Source organism: Penaeus monodon, chromosome 23, assembly GCF_015228065.2.
Source record: "Penaeus monodon isolate SGIC_2016 chromosome 23, NSTDA_Pmon_1, whole genome shotgun sequence".
Lineage (NCBI taxonomy): Eukaryota > Metazoa > Arthropoda > Malacostraca > Decapoda > Penaeidae > Penaeus > Penaeus monodon.
This window is the reverse complement of record NC_051408.1, coordinates 2,118,384-2,118,607: the sequence shown is the minus strand read 5'-3', so window position 1 is coordinate 2,118,607 and position 224 is coordinate 2,118,384. Positions and strand designations below refer to the sequence as shown.

Sequence of the window (224 nt, the reverse complement as noted above, 5' to 3'; positions counted from 1 at the left end):
AAACTCCAGTTCAAGCAGTAAGTCTGGATATACTGAGACTACATGCTTTACAGGAAGTCTAATTCTATTTTCATTGCAAGAAGCCTAATTCAAATACCTCTGACAGTTAACTGTCTTTTAAATTTAGTTATGATTACACAGACAGTAAACAGATCTAAGAACACTCTTGATTATTTACTCTATTGATAGGTTTTAGTACTTGTCCATGCATAACAACAATAGTG

At 32.6% G+C, this 224-nt stretch overlaps 1 protein-coding gene across 1 annotated transcript in view; it reads left to right on the top strand.

Annotated features, from left to right (window-relative positions):
• The window catches only part of LOC119587668 (uncharacterized protein DDB_G0271670-like), a 50,430-nt gene that overhangs the window by 11,912 nt on the left and 38,294 nt on the right, over positions 1-224 (top strand). The window lies entirely within an intron of this gene.